This window comes from Cervus canadensis, chromosome 2, assembly GCF_019320065.1.
Source record: "Cervus canadensis isolate Bull #8, Minnesota chromosome 2, ASM1932006v1, whole genome shotgun sequence".
NCBI classification, from domain to species: domain Eukaryota; kingdom Metazoa; phylum Chordata; class Mammalia; order Artiodactyla; family Cervidae; genus Cervus; species Cervus canadensis.
The window spans coordinates 21,475,229-21,477,877 of NC_057387.1; the positions used below are offsets into that span (position 1 = coordinate 21,475,229).

The 2,649-nt window shown below is 45.3% G+C and overlaps 1 non-coding gene across 1 annotated transcript; it reads right to left on the reverse strand.

Annotated features, from left to right (window-relative positions):
* Positions 1-1,692: 1,692 nt before the first annotated feature.
* Positions 1,693-1,856, reverse strand: LOC122437555. The gene has a single exon (XR_006268364.1). It is a non-coding gene; the product is annotated as a U1 spliceosomal RNA (small nuclear RNA).
* Between the last annotated feature and the right edge of the window lie 793 nt (positions 1,857-2,649).

Sequence of the window (2,649 nt, forward strand, 5' to 3'; positions counted from 1 at the left end):
CTCTGTTCTGTCTGAGCCTGTGGAAGATTTCCCCCTGACTTTGGGAAGTTTTCTCCCAGGGCTGCACTGATCAGTACTTTGCTGCCCTCTGGAGGAGCCTCCTTTGCAGGGCTCTCCTGATTACCCTCAGCATGTCTCTCCTCCCTGGGAGTTTGTCCTATGCACTCTAGCTCCTTTGATATCCAGGAACTGGTCCTCAACTCAGCAAGGTCCACTGGGCTGGTTTTCAGTTTGCTCCTGGTGCCTCGCTTGGGAACTCTCCACGCAATCAGTTGGAGCCACTGGAGCCATTGTTTCCCATCTCTCAGGGATCACTCCCTGTCCTTCTTCACCTGATACCAAGTCTCCTGAAAATCTCTGTTTAATGTCCCCAGTCTGACTTTGTGGTTTCAGCAGTTCAGTAAACTTAGTTTCTATTAATTGTATATGGGTGTGGGGACCCTCTGAACTCAACTTGTGAAAAAACCATTAAGATTCTAAAAGAGTTCTACATGGTACAGAACACAGGTTCCCACTAAAATCTTTTGAGGTCTGTATTTGTCAAACAACAATTAAAGACTTCACACAAAGTGTCACGACTAGCAAACATCTTGCAAAGAAATCAGACATCATTGAGTGAGTGAACAACAACTGCAAGTATCTCAGTAGAAGTTTTGCCTGAGGTGTCTCAAAAGTAATCACACCCCTTCATTCAATTTCTTAAAGATTGGCTGACCTGCCTCTTGAGAAACCTGTATGCAGGTCAGGAAGCAACAGTTAGAACTGGACATGGAACAGACTGGTTCCAAATAGGAAAAGGAGGACATCAAAGCTGTTTACTGTCACCCTGCTTATTTAACTTATATGAAGAGTACATCATGAGAAACGCTGGACTTGATGAAGCACAAGCTAGAATCAAGATTGCAGGGAGAAGTATCAATAACCTCAGATATGCAGATGACACCACCCTTATAGCACAAAGTGAAGAACTAAAAATTCTCTTGATGAAAGTGAAAGAGGAGAGTGAAAAAGTTGGCTTAAAACTCAACATTCAGAAAACTAAGATCATGGCATTCAGTGCCATCACTTCATGGCAAATAGATGGGGAAACAGTGGAAACAGTGGCTGACTATTTCTCTGGGCTCCAAAATCACTGCAGATGGTGATTGCAGCCATGAAATAAAAAGACACTTACTCCTTGGAAGGAGAGTTATGACCAACCTAGATAGCATATTAAGCAGCAGAGACATTACTTTGCCAACAAAGGTCCGACTAGTCAAGGCTATGGTTTTTCCAGTGGTCATGTATGGATGTGAGAGTTGGACTATAAAGAAAGCTGAGCGCTGAAGAATTGATGCTTTTGAAATGTGGTGCTGGAGAAGACTCTTGAGAGTCCCTTGGACTGCAAGGAGATCCAAGGAGTTCATCCTAAAGAAGATGAGTTCTCGGTGTTTATTGGAAGAACCAGTATTGAAGCTGAAACTGCAGTCCTTGGGCCACCTGATGCGAGGAGACCTGAATGTGATTTCCAGGTAAGAAGATTCCCTGGGGAAAAAAAACAGCGACCCACTCAAGTATTTTTGCCTTGAAAAAAATCTCACAGAGAAGCCTGGCAAACTACACTCCGTGGGAACCACAAAAGTCAGATACAACTGAATAACTAAATCACTGCCAAGGAAACATGGATTAAGTCTGCAGTTATTACTTAGTTATCAGGGGAAAGCGCGCACGCAGTCCCCCACTACCATAAATTATACAGTCGAGTTTCCCCTATTTGAGGAAATCGCAGAGGTCAACACACCCGGAGTGCAATGGGTGAGCCTCGCCCTGGGAGAACCACATTCTTGATCATGGTATCTCCTCTGCCAGGTAAGTATGAGTTGACCTTCCCCCTGCCCCCCGCACAGCCTTAGACACGTTCACTGTACACACACGCTGACTTTGCCGTTTCCCCGCAGTTCTTCCACTATCCTCCGCACCCTCTCCTTTCCCACACCCCTCAGTCCCTCCAAATAACTCTTCTAAAAAATATATCCAACAAAATCTCATGAAAATTTCCGTAACGAGGGAAGTGGCTCGCTAGGAACAGGACCACTTCGCTGCAAGATTTACATAAACCAACCCCATTCGGGACCTCTAAGGCGGCTCCTCTTCTTCAACCCAACCCACACCTGTGGAGATAACCAGTGGCGAGTCCCCTGTGACGGGAAGTGACGTCATGACTTCATCAACGTTAGCAATCGACATAGTTACAAGGATAGAAAAGACCTGGGGCGTCTTTGGTGGCTCAGGCGGTAAAGCGTCAGTTTACAATCCGGGAAACCCGGGTTCGATTCCTGGGTCGCGAGGGTCCCCTGAAAAAATGGCTAACCCACTCCAATATGCTTGTCTGAAAAAATCCATAGACGGCGGATCCTGGTAGGCTACAATCTATGGGCTTGCAAAAAGTCCAACACGACTCAGCAATATAACCTTCACTGTTTAAATGAGACATACACGGGTTTTTATTTCTTTGCACTTTAAAATTTTTATTTTTTATTTGGGTATAGCCAGTTAACAATGTTGTGGTAGTTTCAGGTGAATAGAGAAGGGATTCAGCCATACATATACATGGAGATACGGACGGATTTTGCCAGCCTCCTCGGAGTCTGACCCTTCGGGCTGGATTGC